This window comes from Corylus avellana, chromosome ca5 (genome assembly GCF_901000735.1).
Source record: "Corylus avellana chromosome ca5, CavTom2PMs-1.0".
Lineage (NCBI taxonomy): Eukaryota > Viridiplantae > Streptophyta > Magnoliopsida > Fagales > Betulaceae > Corylus > Corylus avellana.
Window position 1 is genome coordinate 35,013,735 of NC_081545.1, and position 11,087 is coordinate 35,024,821.

The following is an 11,087-nucleotide window of genomic DNA, read 5'->3' on the forward strand; positions in this document are numbered from 1 at the left end:
GAGGCTGAATATTGCTCCATGGGAAATATTTGAATCCCCTCAAATTTCTTCTAAATTTGAGATTCTCTTATTATTAAATCCTAACCATGCATTACATCTAACATTCACAATGTGCCAGCTATTACACAAAATAAATGCTAGAGTTAATGAAAATTTATTTTGTCTATCTCTCTCTCTTCTCTTCTACAACCGTAAAGCAAAACTTTATCTTATTGTCAATCATGTGTTTGACAAACACACCAAACACTGAAAAATCAAGTGTACGCTTTTATAATTGTAGGGACCTTTTTTTTTTTTAAAAAAAAAAGAAAATTATTAATTGTTTGGAAAAAATTTACTTTAAACCTTTGAACTACTGTACGTTTTAAGAAAACCTCTCAAATTTAAAAAACTCTCAATTTAACCCTCTGAACTTTCAATTTGATTCAATTGACCCACTCCGTCAGATTTTAAAGGTTAAAAGTGATAAAATGACCTTATACCCTTGAATTTTTTTTTTTTTTTTTTATAAAATTTTAAATTTACTCTTAATTTCAAATTAAAAATTAAAAAATTAAAAATTAAGGGTTTCTAATAGTACCTTATAGCTTCCGTATAGGAAATCTGATACCTTGCTTTGGGTAGCTAGGACTTGAAATTGAAAGCTTTTAGTAAAGGAGAGAAGGAGCTTTAATTATGGAAATCTGATACCTTCCGTACGCGTGCTATATATTATTGCTTTGCTAGGACTTGAATTTGAAGGTATTAACTAATATTCTCCCAACAATATATCCACCCTGAAATTTCATTGGGTGGATTGATCATGAGCATCACACGTTAAGTATTCGGGAAGAAATGCAAAATTGCATTTCTCAGGGTATTTATAAGACTTGATCAACTCCCAGATGACCAACATTTGGGAGTTAAGATTTACTTAACAAATCAACTAATTGCCAAACCAATGCCGCATGTGCCTAAGTGAGCATATATATATATATGCAAGCGCATTGAAACCCTGCTTCGATGCACTTAATGATCGATCTAATCAAAACGATATTGGAAGTGACCCACTGTGCTGTTATTACACCTGAGTTTCCTGCACTATCCACTGCCATATAGCCCATATTACAACAGCTGCTTATTTGACAATAAGAAGCATCGTGGCCTGCACGTACAACTCAAATTACTAGCTTCACTGCTAGCACGGGTTACAAGTAAGTTTTTCCCTCTGTCCCAATACGCCATCTTGAATTAAATATTTGATACTAATACACTAATACGAAAGGGTTTCTAATAGTAGCTTCCGTATACGGAATCGATCTGATACCTTGCTTTGGGTACGTAGCTAGGACTTGAAATTTATTTTCTCTCTCTCTTCTCTTCTACAACACTAAAGCAACACTTTATATTATTGCCAATCATACGTTCGAAAAACACACCAAATACCGAGAAACGGAGTGTACGCTTTTATAACTGTGGGGACATTTTTTTTTTTTTTTTTTTTTTAATTATTAATTGTTTGGAGAAAATTTACTTTAGACCCTTGAACTACCGCGCATTTTAAGAAGACTCCCCAAATTTCAAAAACTCTAAATTTAACCCCTTAAACTTTCAATTTGATTCAATTGACCTCTCCATCGGATTTTAAAGTTTAAAAGTTATATCCCTTATTTATTTATTTATTATTATTATTATTATTATTATTATAAAATTTCAAATTTACACTTAATTTCAAATTAAAAATTAAAAATTTGACCCACGCTGGGTCATCAGGCGGGTCTCTGGCCGAGACCCAACGCAAGTCACGGTGTGGGTCTGACTTGACCCAACGTGGGTCACGGCCTAACCCACGAGTCACAAGGTGACCCACGTTAGGGTTACCTTGGACCCATTTTTTTTTTAATGAAAATTGAAGGGTAATTTGATTTTTTTAGTAATTTCTGTTAGGGATTAACGGCTGAATACGAAGGAGGAGGGTCAATTGAATGAAATTGAAAGTTTATGAGGTTAAATTGAGAGTTTTTAAAATTTGTGAGTCTTCTCAAAAGACGCGGTAGTTCAGGGGTCTAAAGTGAAGTTTCTCCTAATTGTTTTCAAAATACAAATAAAAATGAAAAATAAAAAAAATTAATATGAAAAACAAGAATTACTTTTGGTTGCATTTACCAATTAAAATTTGATATATACTAATACGAAAGGGTTTCTAATACCTTCCGTATTAGTATTGCCTTCGAAAGAAGAGATCGACTTGCAATTGTTCAAAAAAAAGAAAAGAAAAGAAAAGAAGAAGAGACTTACAAAATCTGATACCTTGCTATGGGTAGCTAGGACTTGAAATTGAAGGCTTTTATTAATTAAAGGAGGGAATTAAGGAGCTTCAATTATGGAAATCTGATACCTTCCGTGCTATATATTATTGCTTTGCTAGCTAGGACTTGAATTTGAAGGCACTAACTAATATTCTCCCAACAATATTCCACCCTGAAACTTCATCTGGTGGATGGAGCATGACACGTTAGGTACTCGACTATTTGGGAAGAAATGTTGAAGAAATGCAAAATAGCATTTCTCATGGTATTTATAAGACTTGATCAACTCCCAGTTGAGACCATAATGATCAATTGCTCTCTCGTTCTCTCTCTCCCTGACTCGCAGTTTATATATTCGTCAGAGTTGTTGATTTCCTCTCCCTAGGGTTATCAATTCCCTTTTCTCGATGCAGATTTGCTGCATGTTGTTATAAACCCATTGGTGGTATGGTGGATATATAAGTGGGTACGTAAGTTCTCGACACAAGTACTTATCTTTCTTCTTTCTTTGATCTTTTTAATATGTATATTATATATAGTTATAACGTCTAACTTATATATATATAATGCTCATCTTTTTCAGCCTACAATAGAATATCGAGAAAAATGTCGATCACAACTTACGAAAAACGTGCAAACCAACCGGTGGGGCAACTGCAAACCTACCGGATGCAATTCCTTCACCAACACCCTCTAACCCTAGAGCCAAACCACGACTTTGGATGTTATGTTTGTGATTCAAAGCAACAGCGACGCGAGGGGTTTGTCTTCCGCTGCCACGAGTGCGGCTTCAACATTCATCTTGAATGCACTTTTATAAGCAAGGACGAGCAACTTCTCACGGTTTGTACCCACCAGCATCCATTGATGCGCTTCATTAACGTGCCTAAAGATTGCATTCTCTGCCACTTTTGTGGAAAATACTGCTCGGCACCAACCTACGCTTGCTTCCCATGCAACTTTTTTCTGCATCCATGGTGTAATAACCCAGGGTTTCCGCAAGAGATCAAACAGTACATCTATCATACATGCCCTCTCTCCTTGTACACTTATAACCCAGATAAATATTATCGTTGTATTTGCAGAGCTTGTTACCAACCCTTGCAACCGAGAACCTTTTACTATGGCTGTGTTCGGTGCGGTTTTGAGATGCATCTTGATTGTACTTTGTTGGCCACTACCACCGACAAATCATCTACAGAAGAAGAGATTCAGCATTTCCTCCACAGACATTCATTGTCACAGATCAAGGATGTTATCGTTGGTGAGTCCAGTTGCTATGCATGTAGGAAACGATTTACAAATAATAGTCCTACCTATACATGTTTCCATCCTTCCTGCCGCAACAAGGTTTACATTTGCACAACATGTAAAGAGTTGCCGAAACAGATCTGCCATCCCTTTCATCCCTACCACCCTCTCACTCTGCTTCAGCAGTTCCACCCTGATCTCCAACAGATAGACTGGACAGCTCCTCTTCCTGGGATCATATGCAATGTCTGTCGCAAACATTCCAACATTGACGTCTACATTTGTCAGAGTGAAAAATGCAATTTCCGGTTGCACGTTGGATGCAGTGAGATAAGGGCTTCTATACAATACGAGGGTCGCAATCACCTTCTACGCGTCAAGCAGATTATAGATGCTCAAGTATTCAATTGCAGCGCTTGCAAGTCCACCACCCGCGATTCACATGCCTTCACTTGTCTCCATCTTAATTGTGATTTCAATCTCCATCTTATGTGTGGTCCATTACCGTGTACCATTAAACACAAATGCCACGTAGATCACCTTATGCTGACGCAACATTCTCTTGCTAAATTTGAAAACGAGGCAGACGATGAATTCTATTGTGATGCATGTGAGGAAGAAAGAGACCCGCTATTACCCATTTATCAGTGCACCGAATGTAAGTTCGCTGCTGAAGTTAAATGCGTCATCTCTGAGGTAATTATTAGCTGATCATCCATCGATATGTAGATTAATATTCTTGTATTTTAAAGATATATAACGTAGCTTGCTACTAACACCTTTTAATTTATTTCAGAATTTCAATCATCCATGCATCCTTATTTCATATTGCTTTACTCTTTTTGACTAAGACAAATAAACAAGGAAATAATAATAATACTGAATGTCATGTCGAAACAACTTAATATTGTAACTAACCTTAATTTTTGATTCAATCCACATGCAGCTAGCTAGCTTTGAATAAACAAACGCGCGCTTGTTGTCGTGTGTAGCGCTCATCTTTGGGAAAAGTTGCATATAACCATGCATATATCTATGTACTTCAACATAAGAAATTGTGTGTCTAGCTAGGTGGTGGAAATTAGTAATCTTTACAAAATATTATCGCGTGCATGTTCCATCAAGGTAGAACTCCAGAAACTACTAATTTTCAACTAGATTATATATATATGGCTTCTTGAATGAAGGTTCATTCATTTATTTCCTGTAAAGCATCGTACTATTTGTTGAAAAACATTGGGTAAACCAAAGTAGTCATTCTTATGGTCTAATGAATTAATTGGTCTTTTTTTTTTCTTTTTTTTTTTTTAAAGATTTGTATGGACGTTCATTTATATGAATAACAATTTTATTTTGAATAAATACATGTTAGTGCCATTTAAGTACATCGATCTGGGTTTGTTCAATAATTTATACCATGACTTTCGATTCACTCACGAAAATTATACAATTGGCTCGCAGTACTCTTGACTCATTAATCTTTGGTTGGTTTCTAGGTAATATTGTCCCTACAGGGAGAGTATGGAGATGTAGAGTTGAGAAATCCTAATGGACAGCTTGTTAGGATGGTTACCAAATTAGAGGCAGCGAAACAGATGGTGCAAGTGAAAGAAGAGCAACTCGAACTTGATTTGAATTTGTATGGAATTTTAAAATCTTTGAGTGAAGATGAGAAAAATGAGTTGGGTACTGTTTTAGAGGCTATAGAAAGGGAAAGAGATACTGTTAAAGAGATATTATCTTGTGACCCTGATGAAGTTGTACTATTTTCTGACAAGGCGTACAAACAATTTATCCAGTTTCTTGATGATCATGACAGAGAGATTCCTATAGATCAAATTCATCAGGGCAGTTTTCTGGATTTGATTGAACGGTTTTCCTCTAAGTTGGGTCCTTATAAAGAAGAAGAGGCTATTAAAGTTAGCGGTTACACAGCTACTCAGAAGTTAGCCTCTATCCTCAAGCATTTGCTTTCTAAACACGGGGATATTAGCGACAAGTCCTTGTTAAGTCCAAGGGTAAAGGGGTTTCTCTTTCACATGTTATGCGAGTACATATACAACATGAAAAACATCAAGGTTGTGGAGATCACCCATGATTTGCTTCTCAACTGGTGGGCAATTTTGAAAACCTTGCAAAGAGCAGGGTTTAGAATTCAATTTGCCGTTGATCATTTCAAGAGGGTCTCATGTGCTCACTTCGGCCTTTATGTTAGCGATCAAGTAGACAATGCTCTTAAGCAAATTAATAGAGATATTTCCAAGCTTTCTAAAGATATTGAGGCACTCAAAGTGAAACACAAATGCATAATATCTGCACAATCTACAAAATCCACTTTTATTGAGAAATGCTTGAGAGAGGGATGGTCACTAAAGCCATGGAGAGCGGGTGGACTCCCATAAATTAATGTACGCGTGAAGATTCAAACGTACATCTATCAACCAGCACCCAATGTGTATATATATACATTCCTTTCTTTCCTAGCTACTTATTTGTTTGCCTCGTTTATGTATGGGAATTTGAGTGTGTAATCACTGAAAAAAGTTTGTAACATTCTGATCCCATTTTGAAAAAAATAGTTGCTCACACAGAGGGAAGATGATAATCTCCAGTTCATTTGAACTGGATAGTATTCAATTAGTTATATTTGATGGGTATTTTTGTCTTTTCACATTTTAGGGGACAAAAATACCCTTCAAATATAACTAAATGCATATTCTTCAATTTAAATGAATTGGAGAATATCCCAATTTCACATAGAGTTGGTGGTTTATAGAAAGATACTTATGGGTACTAAGTACCATATTGCTTATTTACTAGGTGAAACTGAGCTTTATAAGTGATCTAAGGAAATTTCAAATTGACTAATCTTTTTCGGATGATAACGCAGATGTAGCTAGCATTTTTTCTTGGGCCATTACAAATGGTATCAAACTCACTTAGTAATGCGTCATGTGGTAGTACTGTTAGCACCAATGACAGGGCCCTGAACATATAGACTAGTGGGTAGTTTATAGAAGAGATACTCATAGGTGCTAAATCTCACATTTCTTATTTATTACTCGAAACTAAGCTTTATAAGTGATTCCAAATTAATTGTGCCCTACATAAGAAAAAAAAACCACTTTAACCATGTTATATTATGACAAGATGAATGAAAGTTCAAGCAAAAGAAAAAGAAAGGAAGGAGCATATGCTAAGGTAGGACAGTTTTAAGATGTACACCTAAGAGATAAGACATATATATATATATAGCACGATATAGGATGGAGTGCAACCACATAGAGGGTGGTCCATCACCACAGTTTGCCACGATGAGTGCACTTAGAGTTAATCAAATGACCTAGAATGAATGGCACACCTGCAACCACGGGTGGCACTAGTCCTTTAGGATTATGCACAACCCCATGCATATGGGGCGTACTTGTATGTGAGACCATATATTTAACAAGTGAGAAGAGAAATTTTATGAGTTTAGAAATATTAAATTGATTTCAAGTCTTAAAGGAGGAAAATTACTTTATGAAACTTCTTTTTTCCGAACTTATATTTTCAATTATAATTTTTTTTTTTTTTTTTTTTTTTTTTTAACTCAATCATTTTAAAACGGTTGGGTGTATTGCTTAATTTCTGAGTTATCTCTCACTTTTGTTTTCCCCTCTCAGATTTCAGAGCGACTGGATTAGGCGGCCGGGGTGCACGAGTTTGGGAGCGGTGTTGAGTTATTGATTTATGTTTCTTTATGGTTTTGAAATAAGTGCCTTAGGGCACAATGAAGAATGTTATGGCGTTATTATGATAATGTTTTAATTTAGACCTAAAATTTTATTTATGTCAAACTTAATTACGTTTTTTTTAATCAGAATTGTTGGTTTGTCATTATTATCATGTGCTCGATCTGAGCTTGTAATTCCTTTTCGCCTATAAGGATAATTATTTTTTTTTTTTTTTTTTTTGACATGTCCTCACAAGAAGGGGGAGGGGGATTCAAACTAGTGACCTCCGCTTTATTATGCGTGATCCCAGCCGATTGAGTTACTTCTTGAGGACAAGGATAATTAATTAGTTCACGAAACTAGCTCTAACAGGTTGGGAGAATTACACCAAGGGTCAGACACAGCAGATAGTATGATTTCTTTGGTCAATAAATCTATGTAAATGTGAAGAAATTACATCTTGAATGGGGCATTTTTTGCCCCATCCCCTCTCGACCCCACCTTTTTTTTTTCTTAAAAAAAATATATATATATATATATATATATATAACTTGTCGAAATTTCATTATATCAATAAAAAAGAGAGAGTATGTTGCTCCCTCAAAATAATATCACAAATACAATTGGGGGTATCACCCACCCATGTCCTATCTATGAAAGTTTTGGTTGCCATTTTAGCTAACGTATGAGGCTATGAGCTACTTTGTTCAACCGTTGGCCCGAAGCTTTCTCATAGGTCTGTATCGGCCGAGTCATCTTAATCCAATGTTGTGGGCTTGCCTATGATCATCTGCCGAAAAAAGATGGTTAATGCGAGGGCATCTCTTTGATGTGGGGACACCTGTAAGGATAGCTCTACTCTTCGTCCTAACCAACATAGAACTAAGGGCCTCCACACATATGAGAAAAAGGCAGGGGGAGATGGGATCACCTTGGCGAATACTTTTAGTTGAAATAATTTTTCCCATTGGAATGCCATTCACTAAAACTGCATAATTGGCCGTACATACACATATCATAATTAGCTTGATCCATCTATTGTCAAAACCAAACCTTCTCATCACAGCCTCCAAAAAACTCTATTCCACCCTATCGTAGGCCTTACTCATGTCAAGCTTAATGCTCATATATTCATATTTTCCCCACATCCTCAAATGCACAGTGTGTAGCGTCTCATATGCTGCCAAGATGTTATCTGTTATCAATCTACTTGGGATAAAAGCGCTTTGATTCTTGGAGATGATGCAAGGCAGAACTACCCTTAGCCTATTCGCTAGAACCTTTGACAAGATTTTGTAGAGCATGTTGCATAGGCTAATAGATCGGAAGTCAATCACACAAGATGCATTTTTAATCTTCGAAATAAGAACCTTGTAGGTTGAATTAATATTGTTGAGGTTGTCCCTAAGAGGTAGCTCAATCAGCTGAGACCATGCCTAATGAATGCCTAATGAAGCAGATATCACTAGTTCGAATCCCCTTCCCCCTCTTGTGTGGACATGTCAAAAAATATATATATATATATATATTGTTGAGGTTCAATAATGCCATTGTTTTGTTCACTTTGACGGCTCTTAGAACATGCATTGCGGGGTGCGATTTTGAATACCATCAAAAGATTTGGCTTTCTTTACTAGACACTAATTGATTTTTAGATGAGATGGTCAAAAGCCTACGGGGCTTGCTTGAGGCCATATGGCTGGAAACTCAATTGATCAAACAAATTGTATCAGAGGTAAGGTTATAGGTTCGAGTTGAGGAAGCGTCATGTTGAGAGAGGGATTGTTGAGGTTCAATAATGCCACTACTTTGCTTACTTGGACAACTCTTAGAACATGCCTTGAGGGATGCAATTTCGAGTGCCATAAAAGGATTTGGCTTCTCTCAATTAACACTAGTTGGTTTTTAGATGAGATGATCAAAGGTTCGATCCAGCAAATATCATTAGTCAAATAACCAGAATTGAGCAAATCAATCACAAGCCTACTAACCTCTGGACCCATGGTAGCCCAATGCTTTTGGAAGAAGCTCACTGAGAAACCATCCGGCCCCGATGCTTTGAGTGGAGACATTTGGTTAAGCGCCACATTAACCTCTTCAATAGTGAATTCTTGCAATAGAGTAGCATGGACAAAGTTTTCCTCCAAATTGGGTTTGAGGAATTTCCTTCAACCTAATCTATAAAAGTGATATGTGTCCATTTTTTTAATAACATGTGAGATGCATATGAGTTTTTAATTAAATTTATTCTAACTTTGTCCCTACTATTAAAAAAACATGTGCATCTCATATGTTTAAGAGGCACATGTTACTTTTATAGATTAAGTTGAAGGAAATTCCTCCAATCCAGTTTGGAGAAAAACTTTGTCCGAGTAGCACTCATCTCAGATGTAATACGACCCTCTAGTCCTCTTGGGCATTGATGTGGTCATTTTGTGTGTAAAAATATTAATAATAAAATTACCACTCGCAATAGAACGAATCATGCTTTCGTGAGATGTACGATTGCATTTAGCATACGCAATAAGCCTTTTAAACCTATAAGCATCCTAAGATGACGAGTGAAGACAAATAAAGCACTAACAGAAGCTAAATTGGCCCAAAATAATCAACAGAACCACCCATTGGTTGATTCGGTAAACACAGATTTATCCTCCTACAAATTTTGGAGTTGATCGAGGAAGGATCGTTTGACCCTTCTCAACCCTTGCTGGCACTGCACACTAGACAGAAGCAAGGAATTGAATATATCCTTCTAGCTTTTTCTATTTTTTCAAGTTTTGTCTAATTAGCTAGAGACAAAAATTCTCAACTAGGATTACAAGCAAAAATAGGAATCAAGTAAGGAAGCGAACCATCATCATACGTACGTACCTATATATTCGTTTCCTTTGATAAAAACATTAATCCCTAAAGAAAATAAATAGGTTTCCATTAGCCAAAGCAAGTTTATTCGTCATTAATTTTCGAATTCAATTGTTTACGAGTTAGAAAAAAAAAAAAAAAGAGAAACTTTTGCCATATATATCCGTACACACATTAAACTAAACTTGGAGTGTTATTTATTAAAATATTAATTAAATGATTAAATTTAATTTTTTTTATCGGGTTAATTAAGTTTGTAAGATAATTAATGAATTAATATGGTATCATAATAGAGTCATGAGTTTAAACATTCTCTCAGTACGTAATTTGCCCCTATATATACATATATATATTCTTTATATGATATTTGTTAAAACATAACTTATTTCAAAACTTTAAACAATACGCAACGGTAATTAATGAATTAATATGGTATCAAAATAAAATCATGAATTTAAACCTTCTCTTGGTAATCTAATTACCACTATATATATAATCATGATTTAATTAATATTATAAGTTTCTAAAGCACTCCCCTACACTACTACACATTGGGTTCAAACACTCTCTTAATAAGTGAAACTTAACAGATATAATATTTAATTAAAATGAAAAGTGAATGATAGAGACAAAATTGAAATCATTTTACCTATTTGTTCAAAGAACAATACTATAAATCACATTTTTATCCTACGATTATTTTACTTAACTATATAAATCACATTTTACGTACCTATTTGTCGCGCGTGAGACATGCAGGGACGTCCAAAGCCAGGCTTCCACTTAACGTCCAATGGTTTGAACTGCATTGGAAGCAAGGAATTAAGTGCGATGCTGGAAGTTGGCCGGGCTCTTTCTGATATTGGTTATATATATACATACATCTTCTCCTCCTCTACCCTAAATTAAACCTCGAGTTGAGTTCCTAATTAACCTTCATTTGCTTTGTCTTGAACGACATGGAAAG